This window comes from Taeniopygia guttata, chromosome 1A, assembly GCF_048771995.1.
Source record: "Taeniopygia guttata chromosome 1A, bTaeGut7.mat, whole genome shotgun sequence".
NCBI classification, from domain to species: Eukaryota; Metazoa; Chordata; class Aves; order Passeriformes; family Estrildidae; genus Taeniopygia; species Taeniopygia guttata.
Genome location: NC_133025.1, coordinates 65,303,956 through 65,325,917, shown reverse-complemented (window position 1 = coordinate 65,325,917; position 21,962 = coordinate 65,303,956). Strand labels below are relative to the sequence as shown.

General features: G+C 42.9%; 1 protein-coding gene and 1 long non-coding RNA gene across 5 annotated transcripts in view; one reads left to right on the top strand and one right to left on the bottom strand.

The window, feature by feature from the left end:
• LOC115493467 (DNA repair protein RAD51 homolog A-like) overlaps positions 1–21,962 on the bottom strand; it is a 75,851-nt gene that overhangs the window by 11,143 nt on the left and 42,746 nt on the right. For all 4 annotated transcript variants that reach the window (XR_012053711.1, XR_012053707.1, XR_012053708.1 and 1 more), the window contains exon 4: positions 2,848–2,961. The gene's annotated coding sequence lies outside the window, so the exon portion shown is untranslated. The remainder of the gene's footprint in view (positions 1–2,847; positions 2,962–21,962) is intronic.
• LOC121469145 (uncharacterized) lies at positions 9,153–12,420 on the top strand. The gene is made up of 2 exons (XR_005979040.2): positions 9,153–9,671; positions 12,220–12,420. It is a non-coding gene; the product is annotated as an uncharacterized lncRNA (long non-coding RNA).

Sequence of the window (21,962 nt, the reverse complement as noted above, 5' to 3'; positions counted from 1 at the left end):
CAAAAATCCACCTGTTCATTCCACAGGTGCTTCCTCCCTCTTTTCCCTTTATCCAACAGAATTTTAGCAGGTGAATATTCTCCTATGGAATAGCACCTTTCATTCCAAACCCAATAACAAATTAATCATTTCCTTTGACCTTCATTGTTAGGGTTTCACCAAGAGCTGGTGGATGCAAAATGATCCTCTCCTGCTCCCTGCTGGATTCCTGGAATACTACTCCTTGACAGAGCCCATGGAGTAGCAGTAACCATCACTTATGAAGTAACATCAGGAAAACAGGAAAAAATAAGGTGAGTTTTAGTGGCATGATGATGAACACTGCTGATCTTCATTGATATTCATATTCAAGTAATTTCTGCCACTGCTGGGGCTAATTGCTATCACTGACAGCATCTCTCTGAGATGAATATCTCACTGATGCAAGACCAATCAGAATTTCACCTGGTACTCACACAGAAGTTTTTAACATGGAAAGAACCTTTGTGCCAAGAGACAGAGATGTGGATAAGGAATAATTATACATTTCTATTTTATTTTTTCCTGAGGCTGATTCAGGAATCTGATCCACTCCAATTTTTGAGCTGCTTTCAAAAACACCCTGGAAGGTGTTCTATTCAGCATTGAAAAGCATATGGGTGATGGAAATTCAGGACAACCATCTGCTGAGGGGCAGAGTTTCCAACAGTGCAGCAGATCACCAGGAGGATTCAGTGTCTGTGGTGAACATGTTAAGTGTGGATGCCACCAGAATTTCACTGGAACACAGAAACCACTCCAAATCCAAAGGAGCACAGAGGATGAGGCCACTACTTAAATGCAACTGAGAGGTAGAAGAGGTTTCCTTTTATACCAACAGACTCTGTAACCTTGTCGTTGCAATGGCACATACAGAGACTAATGAAAAGTCAGATGGCCCTGACCCATGTTTTGTTGTTTTTGGAAAGCCTGGTCATAAATCTCTTGGAATGGGTACAAATAAAGATAAAAATAGTCCATCAGCAAATGTTACTTGTGTCAATATAAAAGAAACTAAATATGAAGAGACTCCACCTTCCAAAAAGACATTTTTGTAAAGCAATAAACCAATCTGTCAATAGAAATGAACTTTTCTACAAGAGAAGGATAGGACAACAAGAGAAGGAAAAATGCCACCACAAATATGTTTTGGCCAAGACAAATTTTGCAAATGGTTTAAGCAAAGAGATACTAATTTATGCAAATAATGAGGTTGCACTCACAGTGGTCTCATGGAAGAACATGAGGTCAGGAAAGACTCAAAGTTTGTATTGTGCTGAAAACTTATTACTAGGGCTGTGGTTTCAGACTTTGCAGACTCCTGTGCAAAAAGCTTATGTGACATAGCAGATAAGCTCTTGGGTAATTCAGATTTTGTTTCTTCAGCAAAGCAAACTCCGTTCCCCCCAGGCAATTGTAAGGCTGCAGAAACTGTACAAGCAATGATGCATCAATTTCATTGTTAGAGCAAAACCCTGAAGGAGATAACACCTAACAGATGTTTCTGTGAAAACAGGTTCGAGAACTGATGCAAAGACTGAGAACTGCAGCAATAAGGACTGAAATGTTGCCAAAAGAATAAAATGAGCTGTGCAGATGCTGTGGTAACTACATTATTAATCAAGGGTTTGAACATCAACAGCAATGCATCCAGTATTCAAAATCACAAGCAAGAAGGGAACTGAAAAAAGATCACCAAAGAACATGCCCTGGAGTTCAGAAATTTGGGGTGTAGCCATATTGTTACTAGATTAGTGGGCTTAATTGTGACTGCATTATTGCCCATAGATTGTCAACTAATATAGCAAAAGAATACCAGCAAGGAAGTAACAGAAGGTGGCAATGCTGGCAAAGCAGGTCCCATTGCCTTTGGCTTGTCTTATCAGGGGTCCCATGATAGCACTTTCCAAACATTTTTCAAAAGATGTCAATATCCACTAAGAAAAAAAAAAAGCTGAAGAACCAGATTCATGCAAATCAGAACCTGAAAGGCAGAAGCCCAAAAATTACACATTCAGTGTTGCATTAATGCTAATGTGGAAGTAAAATCCATCATTTTAGCTCAGCACAATTATTTTGTATTATTATTCAATTATATTTATTTTATATGGTGCATCCCCAAAAATTCACTGGGTCTAACTTTGAAGGTAACAAATATATTTGCTTTTAAAATTTATTGCATTAATTAAGATGTTTACATTCAGAAATGTTTCTGAAACATTCTAAGAGCAGTGCCATGTAACAAAGAAATATTTACACTATAAATATTATGAGTTGCTCATAAACATTTTCACCCTTGTTGCTGATTCACTATGTGTTCCAAATACCCAACTCATGGACTCATACAATCAAAAAGATTGCTCCTTGAACAGTAAATCTAGTGCAAGAAACTACTTTACCAGAAATACTGAAACAATGAATTTAGAAGACATGATAGAGGTCTACAGAATGTGATTTTTTTGAATGAAGAAACTACAGACTACAAGATTTCATATGAATAGACATATAAAATGCTCTCTGCTTGTACAAGAGATCTTTAAATATTAAAGCAAGTAGGGCATTTATTTAGAAGTGTACTAGAAAGCATAAAAAATAACAGAGGTAAAGCAAGTAATTGTTCCTCTTCATCAAGATTTATATCTGTGTACTTTGTAGCTGACCCTGGCCAGTCACCTGTGTTGTTTTATGAACATTGCACAGTCAGGAGACAAACATTAAGCTAACAAAGGCTTAAGAGATATATCTAATTAAAGCACGGTTTGGATAGAGAAACAGTAACAAGAGGAGGAAGAAGGGGAAGGATTGCTTTACTCCATGGCTGCATCTCACCAGAACCAGGCGACAGACTTCCAAGGTTTTGGGTCAGTTCCTTTGGAAACATCACCTTCTGTTTCCTGCCACGTGGAGAGGTAAGAGCAGTCAGGAGCCCACGGGACCATCCAGCTGGAATGGTTAGGAAAGAACACAACAACCACAAAGTGAGTATTGGAGGCAGAGGGAACCAAGCTTATTTTAGTATCTGGTAATGGACATTGAACTCCTGCACTAAAATGTGCACATTCACTGTGGGAGTCCAGAGATCTCCCACGCAGCACAGACTTTCCCTTCGCTGCCATCAGCAGCTTGGACTTGTGCTTATGGCAGGAGCTGCTGAGTGTGCCACTGACAGAATGGAAAACTGTGTTAAAGAAAACATTGACACCAAAATTATTGCTCCTGGAGTCTGTGGAAATAAGTCTCTGAAATTAGACTGTTATTTTTCTCTGTAACTGGGTAAAAAGTGCTGCCACCCATATAGCAGGTGAGGTGTAGGATTTCTGTCATCTCTGTCTAACTACATTTTAAGGTCCCTTGCAAGGGCCTTGGAATGGATTGCTCTTATCAGGTGGTGAAGGAATTTTCCTCAAGAGATTTGGATATCTTTTTGAACAGAAAGGTAGGGAACAGAATTAGTAGCCAAGGCAGGTAAAAGATACTGTGTCTAATAATTTGCAGGACTTCTTGTCAATATCTGTGTATGTGGCAGGGGTTTTTTGCTTCATTCTGTTTTCTGTGATTTACCTCATCACTTGAATTCTTTTCCACTTTCTTGCCTAGTATTTTCTTCCAACTACTCTCAAAAATTTTGAACATCCAGTATTGGTACAATTATTTGTCCCAACAAGAGGAAATTTAATCTTTACTAATGTCAGGGAGTCAAGATCTTCCTCAAACTGCCTTACTACACGTAAATTGGGGAGGGATGGGAGGTACTTGCTTCCTTGCTCTGCTGGAAACAGTGTTCAACCTGATTTTCATCAGGCCCTATCTCCAGGCACAGCTGATGGTCTCCAGCTGAAGCTTCTGAGACTCACATTTTCAATCAAACTGTAAATCAGCTGGTAGACTCTTACTGTGAGTGCTGGGGGATTTATTTGTGTGTGTCAGGTTGCAGCAGCAGCAAATCTGAATTTGGAAGTTCCAGCTGAGCTCCAGCTGTTACGGTGGTGCTTAAAACGCATCTATCTGATTCACTGTCCTCAATCAGCCCAAAGATTCCTTTGTAAAATAAATGATTTCCAGGTTTTGCTTTCCCACTGAGGATATTATTTAGGATTATATTTCCCCAAGTATGTTAGCATGCATTTTCCAGGCTGAATCCTGTTTTATTTTCAGCCCACATTTCAAATGCCTGTGTGTTATTTCTCTGTCATCTTTCATTTGCAGTTCTTCATCTCATATGTATATTTTCTTAAACTTTAGTTTGTATATAAATGGATTTAAAACATTACTGCACACCTTCCCAAGTTTAGCATGTTCTTGGCAAACACTCCTGTTTGTAGGCACAGAATACAAGAAGATAAATTTACAGGAGACCTGAAGAGGTCTCCTGGTCTATTCGCCTGCTCCACCATAGCATCAGCACCACCTAAATTGTTCCTAGCAAGCATTAGCCTGGTCTTTGCTGAGAAATCTCTAAAATTAAAAATTCCATTATTTCTCTAGACAATTTATTCTGAAAATGCATTGCAGTGTTTAGTTTAGCTTTCTCACTAAAGATTTAAAATGGCTGAAGAATCCCTTTGATACTTTGCAGTTTTTATTCCAGAGTCTTCCTTCAGGCTGAACCTAAAGTCTGTGTTTCTGACTAATTATCAGTGAAGGTGGAAACCAGGACTATTCCCCATTCCTTTATAGCCTCATTATTGCTTTTTGTTGTTGTTCTGTTTTCCCAGTTTAACTTAAGATCTGTCCATAACAGAAAGTTCTCAGGAAACACTCTGACTTGCCATTAAAAATCTTTCACAGCACATCAACTGCAATAACTAACAGCCACACAAAGACATCTTGGGAAACATTTTACACAAAACTCACAGTGAGAGCAGATTCTAAGAAATCTCAGTTATGTTTGGCAGTGTACTAGTTATAGGTCCATTCTTGGATTTTTATTTTAAAGCAGCAGTTCACTGCTGGTAAAGGGAGTCAGCCTGATCAGCACAGCGACTCCAGCCTGCAGCTCCCTGGATCTTTTGGGAAACAGAATGGGGTTTACATCTCACTGTTCCTCCAGATCCCTCGGTGGGAGCAGGTGTGGACTGATAAATTCATTATTATTGCCTTCATGCCTTTTCCTCCCTGGTCTTCTGACCTCAGATCACTGTGAAGAATGAAAAATATTTTGTGTCTGCAGCCATTGGTCACTAAACATGTTCTGCAGCCATCTTTTTGCTTAATGTGACCCTCTGAGTAGTCATTGGTTGGTAGCAACTTCTGGTAACTATGGGCCTCAACTGGATGTCATCCAGTCCCTTGCAGACCAATTCAACATTCAGAGAGACAGAGAAATATTTCCACTGACTTGAAAATGCATTAGCTTGGGCCTCTCCATGGACTTCACCTTCTGTCACAGTATTCTGAGCCTCTCAGCTGTTACTAAAAAACCTTCTAGAGTCTATCACTTAGCCACAAGTAGAGCTCAAGACTTCCTCTCAAAATGCCTGAAAATTGCATTTTAATTTTATTTTAATCCATAAATATTTCACACTGGTGTGCTGCTGAAGACAGCCAGGCCCCAGACAGCCAGAAGGTTTTAGCAGAATTATATTAGCACAGGTAAAAGATGACCCCTGGAGGACTAATAAATGCTGGCAGAGTGGTGTGCTGGGGAGATGGTTGTGCTGGGTCCTTAAGGAGAGGTTCCACTACCTTAAAGCAATTGTTTTACAGGTTCAGATTACTGAAGGTTTTTTAGGAGTTCATGAATGGGGAACTGGGATTAGCAGAGGGCTGGTGAAGGGCAGGATGGTTTCCCTGCTCACTTCTGTGTTTAAACCACTTTGAAATCTCCCTCTGGACAGTGGGAAAGAGCAGGCATCAGCTGATTTTGGAATGACTATGTTCTGTGCTCTTCTGCTATTTGTTAACTCCCTTTTCTCACTTTTTAATTTTTCATTTCAGGCCATTCTTTCCCCCTGGCTTCTCTGCTCCTTCACATTCTTTCACCCATATCTCTTTATATGCCCATCTGCACCCTTCCACCAGCAGATTTGGTTGGTTTGTCTAAGTTATTTACATGTTACTGCTTCAACTGCAGTAGTACAGCAAGGGACAGTCATCACCCTCAGGAGTTTATACTATGAATGGGCAAGAAAATAGAAGCAAATTGAATTTCCCAGGTTCTGCAGCAGTTCAGTGGTGGAGCAGGAGTTAGTGCTGAAATCTCTCAGCCTGGTCTCCTGAGTCTCAGCCTAGTCCCTGTCTATCTGTCACCACTCTTCCTCTTTTATGTGTCAAAGTGCATCATTTGTTCCTGGCAGCCTTGATCATCTGTCCATGCAGGACCAACATGAGGAATGCTGGTGTTGCTGTTTTTATGGTGTTGTTTTCCCAGAGTTTTGTCCCCAGAGTTGAGACACCCTCCAGAATTTGCATACAAAAATGTTATGCTGTGCATGTTCCAAAGTCTTACAAACATTCAGCAGTCTATGGAGGAGCAGAATTGGAATCGTTGCTGCTCCTTAAGGTGTGTCAGAGCTCCTCTGTGCAAAGCATGGGACACAGGGATCAGCAGGAATAACACAATCAAGGCTATTTGCGTTCAAGCTGCAGAGTAGACAGTTCTAAGCTCTTGTTACAATAAGTCCTGTGGATAGAAAGCCACTGAGCCCGGCCTGCTTAATGCTGCTTCTCACCTCACAATACAGGTTTAACACCAGCTATTCCTCCACTTGGGAATTGACACATTTCTAGAAGGAATTGTTTCAGACCTGTTTCTCTTTGAGAATGAGGGATGAAATTATCTTGCTAACTGCTTGCTCCTTTGCCAGCTTAGCTTTTGGTGGAAACTCTGCAAATCTACTTCCAAGAGCTCATAGGTGTCATAAGTAGGGAGGTCTGTGCAAAAATGTACCCCCAGAAGATTAATCCTGAGAGATTTACCCTTTTCCCCCTTCCTTTTCCGTAGATATTCTCCCCACTATATCCAAACATTGATCCAATCACCCCAACAGTCACCAGGATAAAAAATGCCTGTATTTTCAATCACTTGAACAAGTGTTTGTATGTATTTTTTTCCCAGCCTTGTGGTAAGAAATCTGAATTTCTAATCACTAACTTTGTCAAAGTCAGTCTGGGACATATTAGGAGAGAAAGAAAGCAAAACAAACACAAACCCCAAACCCAGGACACAAGCTCACTCTAGAGGCAAACAGAAGGCATAAAATTAAAAAGGAATCTGTGTGGACAGCTTCTTCTCCACAGAAAATCCTGAGCCTGGAGACATTTTGACAACCCAAGTGCTGGAGTGGCATGATTTATAGGTGCTGCTGTCAGTAGATTTATTTTGTGGGTCTCTTCTGAGATTATCTCCAGTTCCGTGGTTTTGTATCCCGATGCAGGGCGCGTTTTGCACTTTGATTGTCTATGTGCTGGAGATGTTCATTAGGCTTTCAGAGGGATATTCCATAGCTGTAAGCCTTTTAAATCACATACAATGTGTTTCTTATTTCCCTATGGCATTCTGCTTGCATCTGCTTGGTATGTGGGACGTCCAGGCCAGCCGCATTTCAGTGGCCCGTTTGTCTCCCAGGGACGGAGCACGTGGCCGATAATACAGGGACATGCAAGCATTCATGGTGCTTTTCTTTCGAAAGCACGTGCCCACTGTCTAATACAGTCAATACTTTTAGGGACAAAAACAAGACAGGATTGTCCCCCGTGCCCAAGAAGGCAGAAAAAAAACTGGAGCATTTGCACTTGTGGAAACTTTGCATGTAAGATGCATAGAAAACAGGCTAGAAATTCATCCTCCTAAGGAAAGGATGAGGATTCATAAAGAATGTTTATTATGTTTGTGAGTTTATTTGCTAGCAAAAAACCTGAATATGTCTCAGAGGCTATGGAATCACTGCATTGCTGCTTTACAATAAAATCCTTTAGTGAAGGCTGCAGCAGACACACAGGGTGAAGCCTGAGGAATGCTGAAAGAATATCTGAGGGAGAAATCCTCCTGCTCCTCCTTTTTTTTTTTTTTTTTTTTTTTTTTTTCCTTTTCTGCACTCATTGCAAATGAGCAAGGAGAAAAGACTAGGACATGAGCTGGGATTCCTTAAATTCCACAAACACCATGCAGCTGCCTAAGTGCCCTTGCCTCTCCCAAGTGTTTTCCCACAGGTCACTAAGCATCCGAACATCTGCTGCTGGATAGATGTACTTCCCTCCTCTCCCTGGCCAGGGTGAGTGCATTGAACCCTGGTTAAGCTCTGTTAGTCTCTGCAGGAGCTCTCCGTGTAGTTCAGCTGCAGAGTTGAATCTAATCCATGTTTTCAGAGAACACTTCCTACTAGGTGAGACTCCCCACAGAGGAGGAGTTTCTTTCCTTGCCTCCTGCTGGGTATTTGGATAAAGCAGTTAACATTCAGAGTAGTTAAAATCTCTCTTCAGCCAAAGCACGTGTGTTTCAAAGCAGGTGGTGAATACTCAGGACAACAACTTCAGAAAAAAAGACTTACTGGGTGCCTTCCTCAGTCAAGGACTCTGATTTCCATTTAATACATTGGCAATATTAAAAAGCTGAGAAGCCTGTCATGGATCTAGAATGGAAAGCATCCCTACTGGAGTGGTAGTCCTGCTGGAAGAACTCCAGGGAGTTACTGGGACAGCTGTTCTCCCTGCCTTCCCTTTTCAGCAGTTCCCAGTTTTATGTAAAAGAGATGTTGGGTGTATATTCTGCTGTTTCCAAAATGAAGATATTTAGGGAGACAGAGACTCAGCTCCATTAAGCCATAGTACTTAATAAAAATTGGGAATGTCAGTTCATATTCACTAAGGAACTGCCATGGGTTTTAGCCTTTTTACTGCTTATTAGTGTTATTCAAAGATCAAAAAATCTCCATATCATGCTTTTTAATGGAGAAAACTGCAGTGGTTTAGTAAGTCAGAACCTTAACAAGACATAACTGTGCCCATTTTGTTTCCCCACTTAAAATTTTGCACGGCCTGACGGAGCAGGAGGCGCCATCAAATGGGCTCAGTATCCCCTTTCACAAATAAAGCGTGTACAAAGTGTGTCAGCATTTCATCTGGGGCCCTTCTCCTGAAGGCCTTTAATTAGTGCAGAACGCAGACTTCAGTTCTTTTGCCAGGGTAGATGAAAATGATTTTGGAAGACAGCCCAGACAGAGGAATTTGTCATAGGTTAGAACCGTTCCAACTCTAAGAACCAAGTGTACAGCTTATGCAAATCACTTTGCTAAACACAGATTCTGTGTTAATTTTTTTAAGGCTTTTTCTTTGACTAGCAACAAGAGCTCACTTGCCAGATCTTGTCTGAAATCAAAAAGAAGTGATTCCTTCTCTACACCCAGAAAAAAAAAAATGTTTCTAGTCTAAAACATGCCGAGAAAGAGCTGGCATGTAAGAATAAGGCAAATGTTCATAGGAAGTAGAAATGGAAAAGTCGGATGACATCACCGTTCCATCTGCCCGGAGCCCTTGGATTCCTCAGGACAATGTGCTCCACAGTCCAGTGGCGATGAGGCTGGATGAAGCAGTGAGCAGTGTCTCAGACTGAACTGAAGAAATGAGCCTAAAAATGGAAGGTCAGACTTTTCCTACGAACTGGCAGGTGCTGCCACTGTTTCCCCCAACAGCCCTATTCAGAGTGCATCATGCAGGTAGGTCTGGCACCTGCTTCAAATTATTAGTGCCAAATTACATCAGCTGTTATCAAGTTGTTTTGATGCTTTAAAATCTGCCAAACTAACCTTTGAAAAACTAACAAAATCAACCAGAAAGCTAAGCTTGATTGGGAATTGCCCAGTTTCAAGTTTTCCAAATGTGGCTGCATGCTTATACTGTAGATGAAATTCAGCTTCAAAATAAGACCTCATATGCCATATTCAACCACACTACTATTATAGCTCCTTTTTGAAAATGCCCCAAAATGGCAATTCTCTGCAGGGATTGGCCATCACCAGTGGTCAGCTCAGTACAGAGTATCAGAGAGGCTTGTAACTTCCAGTAGAAAGTTTCTGCTCATCTGGTTTAGATGACATGTGCAATCAGAGTCAGGGATTTTGTCACCCTAGAGGGACGCTCATTCAATTAATTTTGTTCTGATGTTTCCAGTGTACTACCTTAAAAACTGCTTTTGAACCCTGAAGTTGGGTAAATTCACTTTGGATCCATGGGAAAAAAAAAAAAAATCACCCTTTCCTTGGTGAAGCTGGAGATTCAAATGGGAGGTTGTCCTCAAAATATAACAGGTTTATATATATTTAAGGCTTACTGTGTGAATCACCTATCATAAGGACTTAAATATCTCTTAATTCATGACAAGACATAAAATACTGAGTAAAGATAGCTAGTAAAATTTTAAAAATACGAAGAAATGCATATGTTATGATGTTAGGAGTTAAAGCTTTGACAATTCCATGTCATTATATTATTCATATATAGTATATATAAATATACAAAATATATGTAATACACAAATGTATTTTATAGTATGACTATATATTATATGCATACAAAATGTACATATTCTTGTATGTAGTTCAATAACCATTTAAAAATTATGAGGGATATGATAGAAACATAAATTGTACTTTAGACATTCTCTTTGTTTTACATTTCCAGCAATCTTGTGAATCTAATTTTTATAGTTATTCCTAGATTTATTGACTACAATAATTTCCAGTTAAAAGCTTATATTTAAGACTGAAAGTGTTATAAAGCCATCTTTGCCAATTTGAGTCTCTGTTTCTGTTGTTCTCAGCTTATTAAAATCTTGCTCTGAGATCTACAGAAAAAGAGTTTGGTAATATTGTTACAGAATGATCCCTGTTTCCTGAATCTTACACGAATTAAGGAAGTGCTTCAGTCTTTCTTTGAGGCTGTTTTTCATCTCAGTCCTCTACATTTAAACTCAGTGGCCTCCTTCACAAATCAAATCCATTTATACAGGAGCTGGAAAATAGGACTCAAGTCGGTAGAATCACAAAATCATAGAACCATAGGATTATTTGGGTTGAAAGGGCCTTCCAAAGGGCATCTACTCCAACCCCCCTGCAGTCAACAGGGACATCTTCAACAGACCAGGTTGCTCAGAGTCTCCTCCAACCTGCCCTTAAATATTTCCAGGGATGATTATACGTCACCTCTCTGGACAACTTGTTCTAGTGTTTCACTACACTCACCATAAAAAAATTATCTTCCTTATACCTAGTCTGAGTTTACCTTCTTTCAGTTTAAAACCTTGTCCCATCACCTTCATTAATCTGCTTAGTCTCAGCACCAAACTGTACAGAAGACTTTTTAGTTGCCTCCCCAAACCCAGGCAGGACCCAGGACTGCAGGAAATTGCTGAGGTCTGATGAATGCAATCTAAATCTAGCACAGGTGTGGAAAAAATAAAAATAATAACAAAAAGGTAGCCATATGAGCCATATGAGTCAAACTGGGAATATTTAGTACATTTATAGATGCAAGGACTGAGATCCTCATACAGGAGGAAAGGCTGAGAGGACTGGGATTGTTCAGCCTGGAGAGGAGAAGGTTCCAGAGTGACCTCATTGTGAGATTCCAGTGCCTGAAGGGAGCCCACAGGAAAGATGGAGAGAGACTCTGGACAAGGGCCTGGAGTGACAGGACAAGGGGCAATGGCTCCACACTGACAGAGAGAAGGTTTAGATTGGGTATTAGGAAGAAATTGTTCCCTGTGAGGGTGGTGAGGTCCTGGCACAGGGTGCCCAGAGCAGTTGTGGCTGCCCCATCCCTGGCAGTGTCCAAGGCCAGGCTGGATGGGGCTTTGAGCAACCTGGGACAGTGGGAGGTGTCCCTGCCCATGGCAGGGGGGTTGGAATGAAATGATCTTTTAAGGTCCCTTCCAACCCAACCCATTCTCTGATTCTCTCTTTAGTGGTTGCAGTGACAAAAGTCCCAGCAGATGGTGCCAGCACTTCCCTCAATGAAAGAAATGAAACAAAATTCCAAAACAAGGCACTGAATGTTCATCAAAGAGAAAGTGGATAAAGGCTTTAGGCTTTGTGGTCTGTCTGGTTCAGTGGAAACCATGCAGTGATGACACTGGTGGATATAATGGCAGAGTAAAACAAGAAAGATACATTCTTTTTAAAAATTTAAATCATTTCAGAAAGATGTTTGGGTTTGGGCTGTTTTTAAAATAGTCTTATTTTATTTTTTTTTTTTTTTTATCCACAGAATTTTGCTCAGGAAACTGTTGAGGTCAGTGAAAAGAGATGACAGACCTGGCTTTGAAGCAGAGATATTGCTACTGAAAGTATGATTATCACCACAAGCAGTGTGCCATAAACACATCAAGGCTTAGGCAGAAAAAAAGAAATCATTGGTTGAGGTCAAACTCTAGATTTAACCACGGCAAATAAAAGAAGTAGATTTAAAGTTGGTACTTTTACACTAGAAGCTAGTTAGTATTTCAAGCTCTATTACGTAAGAGTGATTAACTATTGCAGGGGTTTATTTGTTTGTTTTTTGATAAGTCCAACTCCAGCAAAACTTCAGAGGTACCATTTTTATACTCTTGTAAAGGCAGTGGGAGGATAAGAACTTTAATCACATTTAACCACAACTCTGCAATGGGGCTTTAGAGGAATGTTACATTAATTTTCTCTGCTTCCCATGCTGTTTTCTACCAAAAGGGTTTAAGTATGTCATTTTTTTTCTGCTCCATCCTTCTCAGATCAGCAGAGATCTGAAACAGAACCTCCAGTTACATCAGTGAGACTACAGTTTGTCCCAAGGTCCTCTTAAGAGTACCATGTGAACTTGCCCACCCCTTGCTGCACATAAACCATTTCAGCTGATTGAACTTACAGGCATGTCAGTCAAAGAAAACATAGGTACTGGCTGCTGCTGGAGACTAAAAAGACCCCAAAGTACACCAGTTGTGTCTTTTGCAAAGGAAACGTGTTGGCCAGAGAATAAGCTGCATTCCCAGTCGGATCTTTGAAAGTGACACAAAGCATTTCTAGAAATTATGCATGTTTCTTTCGATGGCAATTCAATGCATTTCTCTCTCTCTCTCCCCCACCTGCCCGAATCTTTAGCTTCAGTTTGCCAGAGTGGCTGAGAACAGCGGCTGACACCCTTCCCCAGACATAGAAATGTAAGGAAAACTCCGAGGCCTGATTGTATCTGTCATTTGTACCAACAGTTGTGGGCTGCAAAGGCTGCAAACAATCGTCCCCCCTCCTGTGCCAGGACGGCGCAGTTATTGTTGTTCCCGCTGTTTTGTCCTACGGCGGTGACCCCGGGATCCCCGCACGGAGCATGGAGAGACAGGGAGTGAAACCCAGGGCAAACCATGAGCCGTTTCCAAAGGGGTTCAGGGGATAAACAAGAGGGGGATGATAGTTGTTGTTTCCATTTTGTAGTCAGAGAAGCAAGAGCTGGGTCAGTGACACCAAAGGAAGCCAGAAAACTTCTGGCTTGTAGGTCCCAGTCGGCTCCTTTGGTCAAAGGTATTGCTGGTTTCTCCCAAAACACCTCCTGCCTCTCCAATGGATGGTTTCCGCTCCCAGTTTGCACCTCCCAAGGCCTCAGGCCTCGTGCATAAAGAGTGCAAAGTCACAAAATCATGGAATCATAGAAAAGTAGAATCACAGAATCATAAAATCACAGAATCACAGAATGGTTTGGTTTGGAAAGGATTTTAAAGACCATCTCATTCCAACCCCTCTTACATGGGCAGGGACACCTTCCCCTATCCCAGCTTGCTCAGAGCCACATCCGGCCTGGCCTTGGGCACTGCCAGGGATGGGGCAGCCACAGCTTCTCTAGGCACCCTGTGCCAGGGCCTCACCACCCTCACAGGGAACAATTTCTTCCTAATACCCAATCTAAACCTTCTCTCTGTCAGTGTGAAGCCATTCCCCCTTGTCCTGTCACTCCAGGCCCTTGTCAAGAGTCTCTCTCCATCTTTCCTTTGGGCCACAATGAGGTCACCCCAAAGCTTTCTGTTCTCCAGGCTGAACAATCCCAATTTCCTCAGCCTCTCCTTACAGCAGAGCTGCTCCATCCCCCTGACCAGCTTGGTCTCTCTCCCCTGGACTTGCTCCAGAATCCATGCTTTGTACTCCTTGCCTTGTTCATGACTGCATTCTCCATGGCTGGGGTGGGAGCATTTCTGCCCTGCCCCATGACCACTCACATCTGTGCCTCCATCTCTACTCTGTTCTCATTTTTCCCCGTATAAGCTGTACTTTCCTCCTTTATCTCATTTTCTTCTCTGCTCTTTTCAGCTTTCTGCCTTGTATGTATCTGATGCTTTTATTAGTCTTTTGTCTTTTCTACTTCTGATCTATATGCAGTTTAATTCCTATCATGACTATTTGGGTCCTATAAAAAGTGAAGTTTATTGTTGGGTCTGATCCAAATCTGGAAGGAAAATGTAATCCCTTTTTTTTCTCCCCATTAAAATTTGAGTTTTCATATTTAGCTCTCTGAGTGGGTGAGGGCTTTGCTAATTTCAGAAACATTTCAGTCAAAATCTCCTATTCTGTTGTCAAACAAAATCTGAAATCGTACTGAAAGTTTTCACTCATGCTCTGAGTTCCAGCCAACTCTGTCCTATTGCTGCAGCTCTACAATAATGTCACTTTGTGGCCATGTCCTAATAAACAGCTTCCAGTATGGTGGGGGGGGTGGGGGGGAACAGCCTATTCTCATTAAAAGGATTGCTTACCCTGCAGAGTCCATCTCACACAATAATAAGACACCTAAAAGAAATCAAGAAGATGCCCCAGCTTCAAGAGACCCACATTTTGAAGGGCATTTCAAGTTTGTCAACAGAGAGAAAAGGCTCATTGCAAGCAGAGTTAATTCTGCTTCCTGTCATGGCTAGCTTTGCACATTTAGCACAGGAAAACCCTGATATGTCAACTTGAAAGATGAAGCAGGACTTCTAAAAGTTACTAACAGCAAAAGCAACATGAGTTCAGAGTGGTTTCATAGCTCATACCATGGGTTAAACCTGTATTTTCTGCTGTATTCCTATCCTTGCTTCATGACACTGTGGCTGAGATGGCCAGAAAATGGTTGGGAAGACATTTCCCAGGACATGGCAAGATCATTTGAGAGTGTACCACAATTGGCTCAGGAGGGTTTTTTTTCCTCCTGGCTGCAATTCCCTGAACTGTGTTGCAGCTCACTTCCATGGTTCAGAAATGCACATCCCATGTGGCAGCCTACAGGATGCTGTTCCTGGTAGATACCAACACAGAGGCATTGCACAGTGGATTATTTGAAGAAGTGTGTTCCTGTGCACCCTGTTCCAAGCAGTCCACAAGAAGTGAGGACCTTGGTTATATCTGGTGTAACACCACATTAACACCAGATATTAAGGTAAGGAGTGACAGGCATGTGAAGTATGATGCTCTCACTGCTTTTCCTTGTGGAAAAAAAAAAAAGTGTGTGATACTGCTTACCTACATAATGCTGAGGAGATCTGACCATAGCAGCAATGAAAGACCCAACTCAGCACTTAAGCACACACTGAATTTCATGAAGGTCCTTAATTGTTTTTTCTGGCTGGATTACTTTTTCAGACCTCTGGATCGCTCTGCCAAATGGAGGGACTCAAACCACACCACTGAGGTGTCCAGAACAGACAGAACAAGAGCACTGTCCCCCTGTTCCTGTGTATAGAGAAATGGCTGAAGGGACACAAACCCAGTGGCTGTCATTGTCATGCGAGGCTCTCTCTGGGCACAGCAACATCCCAGCTCTGCATTCTGCACGCGGCTCTCACTCTCGGGGCAGCTGCTCACAACAATGGGGCCTCTATTCCTTCTGGCCCAGGCAGGGAAACAGAAGCATGGTGAAAACATAAGCTGCTCAGACAAGTTTAAATGCAGCCCATGTAGTGATGAATCCCATGAGAAGCATTTAGGTTTCCATTCTCGGGTCTGTGCCCTACAGCCTCGAGTAGATGCCTTCCTCCCTGGGACTCCAAAGCTCACCTCCACCTCTATCTCCATTTGTATTTTCATCATCCCCAGGACATACACGGAAATGCTGGAGTCCTATTTGAGCTCAGCTAGCAGAAATTCCTTAGTAAATCTGTGAACAAATTTGCAGCTGAATGCAAAGACAACATTTCCACCATTACTATAGTGAAAGAAGTCTCCAGGACAGACCCCAGTACAGATCCAAGAGCTCTGCCAGTTCATACCATCTAACTATGCTTTCTTCTACATGAGGAGACAAAGATATTTTCACAAATAATCAGAGACCAAAAGGAAAAATTTCCACCAAGGTAGAAATTTTCAGAGTATTTAATATTCCAGCTTTTGTGCAGAAACAATTAACAAGCAAATACATGCTGTATGTCTGATCCTGGAAAATTCTGCCTCAAATCAGCACAGCATTGTGATTAACTGAATGGGTTGCACTGCATAGTCTGTCTTGCAACAGTTGGAAGAACATTCTTTTCCCTTGATAATGCCTGAGTGTCAGGTTCAGGGAGCTGGTGTAGATTTGGTGGCCGTGCCTTTTCCCCTGACTGAGATTAGCCACCATCTGGTAGTGCTTCAGAGAAGAACCTTTCCCTATTGTCACTTCCTTTGTCTGATGGTCTGTAACATCTGACCTCTGCTTCACAGGTCGTGGCCTTCACCTCCTTTCCTTCCAACAGGAGTAACGACAGCAGGGTTAAGTTTATATGATACCTCTGGTAAGTGCTACTTCTGAGCGCTGGGCTTTCGCAGCACTCCTCCTTTCTTTGATGCTAAAGTTTCTGTTTTGACCTCCGTGTAACATTAAATCAGCCTGCCCTATCTGCCACCAATCTGGCTCCTTGGTTTCAGAGCTCTGCACTCCTGTTTCTCTCTTCTGGCTCACGGTCTGTGAAGAGCTTGTAAGGTGTGTGTGCCAGTTGTCTTTGCAAAGGTAAACATTTTTTTCTTTTCCCATAATCAGAGCTTTAAATTCTCTCTCTCATTCAATTATATAGCTCTTATTCTTGTTCCATGATGGAGTAAAGGTCCACCAACAATCAAAGCAAGAAACAATCTTGCCCCAAAGTGCTTCCTCTCTGATGTCATACAGGAGACATTTTACATTTTTCTTTATTAAAGGACCGAATTTCATGGCAAGACTCCCATGAGCTGCTGTGAGAACAAGATTCCATGTTAAGTGATTTCCTTAAATTCATGGCAGAATGTTCTGGCAAGATAAGTATGGAGCCCTAAATTCCTGAATGTTGAATCCTGTTCCACACCACTAACAAGAAAAGCACAGAGGCTTCAGTGATAAAAGGAAACCACAGTCTTCCTTTGTCACTCTTCCTACTACGTGGAGTGTCTTCCCATTCTCATTCCCTTGACTGAGAGATTCAGGCTGACAAGGAAGTGAATTTAGTTTCCTAATAAATTACAAACTTGACAACCTTGGAAATAAACATTTAGCCACACACAAGAGGCGTAGACATGGAAACAGAAATACAAATATTCTTTGCATGAACCTGACGATTCCTAGGCTTGGGATGGAAGCTCTCTCTCTACAATAGCAATTTTACTTTCCGTGAACATTCAGACACAGCTTTTTGAAGAATTTGGACAAATGCTGGTGCTCTGCTCTCCTGGAAATCAGTTCAGGTCAGATACTTGATTAGTTTTAGACCCCCTAACTGCCATGCGAGTGTCAAGAAGAGCTGCTGAATGCATGGACAGGTTGGTGATGTACCTGGTAGTGTCCTGTGTGAGCCCCAGTGCCAGTCCCTGCCACTGCCTGGGGCCACAAACCAAAAACAAGCTCTGCAAGCACATGGCTTCACAGCATAACCAGCAGCAAGGATGTGGTTGCATGAGGGAAGCTGAACAATCTGAAGCTCCAGTTAGAGGCAACGAAAGACAGATGAGAGCAGCCATCCCCAGGTCACACTGGGAACAAGTCACAGGCCCAGCCAGACTTGATGGAACAGGGACCCTAGGGCATCCTTTCAGTACCTCTGTGTCTGATTGTGTCCCAGGGCACCTCTTCCCTGGCTCTCCAAGGTGTGGTGCTTTCAGGCACACAGATTTTGGTGTGGGAAAGGCTGGAAACTCCTGATGTACAATTCACCTCAATGATACATTTGAGACATAGGGCCAGACAGTGCCATCACTGTGATCAGGGGCTACCTCAGGTGCCATTTCATTTGTAGGTGCTTTGCAGGCTGGTTCCTCTGACACAGCCATGGCAGTGCCAATTCAATTTACAAAGGGGTTATCACCACTACGGTTTATCCAGAAAGGCCTGGAGTGACAGGACAAAGGGGAATGGCTTCACACTGACAGAGAGTAGGTTTATGTCAGGTATTAGGAAGAAGGTTTTTTTGTGAGGGTGGGGAGGCCCTGGCCCAGGTTCTCCAGAGAAGCTGTGGCTGCCCCATCCCTGGAAGTGCCCAAGGCCAGGCTGGATGGGGCTCTGAGCAAGCTGGGACACTGGGAGGTATCCCTGCCCATGGCAAGTGGTTGGAATGAGGTGATCTTTAAGGTCTGTTCCAGATCAAACCATTCCATAATTCTCTTGGAATATCTCTTGCATCTCATTCCCCCCTCTCTGGGGAAGCTGGGCTGGAATGCTGCTGCTTCCCCTTTGGCGGGGAGGGGTGAATCTCTTTCAGGCATCCTTTTATATTTTGGAAATGTCTGCCAAATAATTACTGAGCTGCCTTAAAAATGTTTTAAAGTCTTAACATAAAACTCTTTCCAGTATTTCAATGGCCACGCAATTAAGTTTTTTGGGGAAAAAAAAGAAAATAAAGACTATGATTCTGTCCTGGATATTTTGAAAGACGACCACTAGACCTCATTCCTGGCAGTGTTCAAGACCAGGCTGGATGGGGCTCTGAGCAACCTTTTTTAGTGGAGGGTCTAAGGTCTCTTCCCAGCCAGGTTGTACCTTGATTCCCAGATGTTCCAAACTCTTCCAGCGGGCTCCGGGCGCAGCTGCTGGCGGTGCCGGCAGGGGCCGCGCTCGGGCCGCGGTGCCGGAGCGGATCCCGCTCCCCGCATCCCGGAGCGGATCCCGCTCCCCGCATCCCGGAGCGGATCCCGCTCCCCGCATCCCGGAGCGGATCCCGCTCCCCGCATCCCGGAGAGGATCCCGCTCCTCGCATCCCGGAGCGGATCCCGTTCCCCGCATCCCGGAGCGGATCCCGTTCCCCGCATCCCGGAGCGGATCCCGCTCCCCGCATCCCGGAGCGGATCCCGCTCCCCGCATCCCAGAGAGGATCCCGTTCCCCGCATCCCGGAGCGCTGCAGTCGGCGCTGGCACCTGGCTGCTGCTCTTGCAACAAAAATTAGCAACAGCCCGTAGCTGAGGCTTTTAAAAAGCAAAATTGTCGATGTTCTCTTTCCCATCCGGTTTTGTTCCTTCTCTTCCTTGCCTGTTGAAGCTTGAGCTGCTGGGATGGATTCTCCTCCGCAACCACCTTCCGTTCGGCAGAAGATGCCAGCATAAAATACCTCGCCTTTCCTGGAGGGCTCCTCTCTGGACTAGGAGAGCCTCAACTGAGAGTGAAGCCCGTGTTTTACGGCTTCTTTAACCTGACGTCTCAGAGTAATGGCCAACACAGACATGCAGAACTGCTGGAGTTGTGTATAGGTAACACAAGGAGGCAAAGATTTACTTGTCGTCATTCCTAGGAGATGCTCATTTAAGAATAATTATGTACATTGTACTCGAGATGCTTTTTTTTTTTTTTTTTTTTTTCCTCCAGATGGGAAAATGAGACATTTTCTCTGCACATCCAAGGCGGGCACACGATGTGATTCTTGAACTCGATGGTCCTGATGAGTCCCTTCCAACTCAGCATATTCTGTGATTCTAACAACATGGAAAACCTAGGGAAAGATATTCCAGGGCATCTCACTTTGGATTGGGCATTGACTGCAGCACTCAGAAGTTAACCACACAGCTAATAAAAGAATGTGCAGCAATTCATTTTTAATGATCGTTTCCTGGGTGTGGCAAGTGGTTTTGTCACTTTAAATTCTTATGCAAATAAAATCAGGCTAATCTTCTTAAATAGGTAGCTGTAGCTGTGTCAGCCTATTCTGAGCTGGCAGGAGTGCTGCATAATGCTTGGAATTCTCTAAATTGTTCATGTCAGTGGGATATCAACTATCAGCGCAATAATAATGATAATAGGCATGTGTTTGCTTGCATAGAAGTTATTGCATAATTAAAAGCCTCATTAAGGGTTTTCAGTACCTCAGAAGAATGCCCCTAACTTTCTGGTTGTTTTCATCCTATTAATACTAACATCACACAAGCCACTCCCCAGGCGACTTGTTTTGATCACTGGTTAGCTGGGAAATTCAGATGCAGCAACATATCTGAAATTAATTAACAGTGCAATTATGGCCAAAGTGTTTTCATGAAAAAGGAGAAGTGCCTGCTTATGAGACTGCCATCTCTCCAAAGTGATGCTCTCTCATTCTGGCTTTCTTGGATGGAGTGACCCTGCCCCTAATCTAATTCCGGTCATCCCACATAAGTGGTATGGGAACAATAATTGTTAAATATAAACTTTCTAGTATTTTCAATTCCACTAAAGAAAGTAAACAGTATCAACACTGCCCCACCCCAGCAACGCAGGAAACCAAATGACAGTGCTGTGGTACCCAGGAAAGGTCACCCACATCCACAACTCCAGGGCATCACAATCGAAAGCATCCTGCAGGCTGACAAGTACCAGGGAGCATCCATATCCCAGTACTCATCACAAAATGCTCCATCACCCAAAACAATCTGAAAACTTGCTTCTCCACAGGGAAAGAACCAAGAGAGAGTTCTAGCATGCCCAGATTTCCAAATTGTACACTTACAGGGACTCTCTGTTAGGTGGAGATGCCCACACCACAGGGCAATCTGAAGGATGCTGAGAGCCCTGAGGATGCCTTGTGCTCAGGGGCCCAAAGTGGCTGCAGTCACTCTCTGAGTGACCTGAGACCTGCAGGGTTGGATCTACAATTCCACCTGTGGACCTAAAGCCTGGGTCATTAGCATTTCTTAAGATGGCAGTAGATAATACAGGAAGCCAACCACAACCCACACTGAGAAGCAAGGGAAACAAAAACAACACAGTCGTTCCTGCCAATGTGACCTAGGGCAAAATTCCTTCCTGACCGTAGATCTGGATTGGTTTAACCCAACTATGTGAGCCACACCTGCCCACAGGTACTTGAGAAATTTTCCAATACCACTACAAGCATAAGCATGCTTGTCCAGCCTCCTATTTTTTTTTCAGCCAGGGCAGTGCCGGTACTTCAAAAGTGAAATTAAACTTTAAGGTGTGGGTGATAAATCATAGAAGAGTGTTTCTTCCTAGTCCTCAGGCAGCCAGCAGAGCATGAAGTCTGTGACTGACTCTAGCTACAGTTCAGAAAATGGCATCTGAGTCACCTTCAAACTCTTTTTGCTCTTCCTTATTACATGTTTGAGAATAACAACACATCAACCCCAGCATCAGCTGTGTAGGTGAAAGCAACACCAATGGCACAAAATCCTCAAAAGAGTCTTCAGCACAAATACTTCTAGTAAAAAAATCATCAACCACACAAATACTTCTGGCAAAAAATATCAGCCTACCTGTGCTTTTACCCCTCCTTGGAATGGTAGGCAACTCCCTTTTTTCCTCTGAAATTAGAATGGGTCTATGGATTTTAGCATAAAACAGTACAAAGCAGACAAGGTAATCACAGCACTTTGTGAAAACTGGAAGGTCTGCGTTCTGCATTTTAACCCTGACAAGCTGTATTACAAAGAAAAGAAAACTGGCTACACCTTTGTTTTTAAACTCCTGTTCTGACAGCCTAAGATAAGGTCAGGGCTGGAAGTAAGAGCAAGGCTGGGGAAAGAATTATGGTTAAGGATAAAGACACCCACAACTTAAGAAGTGAGGCAAAATGAGCATGTGCAGTCCTTTTTAGGTTATC